The sequence below is a fragment of the Myotis davidii genome, unplaced genomic scaffold, assembly GCF_000327345.1.
Source record: "Myotis davidii unplaced genomic scaffold, ASM32734v1 scaffold290, whole genome shotgun sequence".
In the NCBI taxonomy this organism is placed as follows: domain Eukaryota; kingdom Metazoa; phylum Chordata; class Mammalia; order Chiroptera; family Vespertilionidae; genus Myotis; species Myotis davidii.
The window spans coordinates 3,234,262-3,234,529 of record NW_006285049.1 but is presented as its reverse complement, the minus strand read 5'-3'; positions in this window follow the sequence as shown (position 1 = coordinate 3,234,529).

Here is a 268-nt window from a genome sequence, read left to right as displayed (position 1 = left end):
AAAAAGGGAAATGGCAAGTTGCCCCCCAATCGTGCGGCGTCCGCCGTCTCAGGGGAAAGGCGCGAGTGTGCGGGAACGCGTGGTCGGGCAGCGGGGGGTGGTGCGGGGCGAGACGCTCCGGGGCAGCGACGTATGGAGACTCCGGAGTGGCACCGGGAGCGGCGGGTTATAGCGGCCACCCCGAGGACGCGTCAGTGGGCGGGGCGGTCCCGGGCTCGGGTGCTTCTTTGTGTATCAACATACCTGGCCCCGCCCCCGGCCCGCAGAG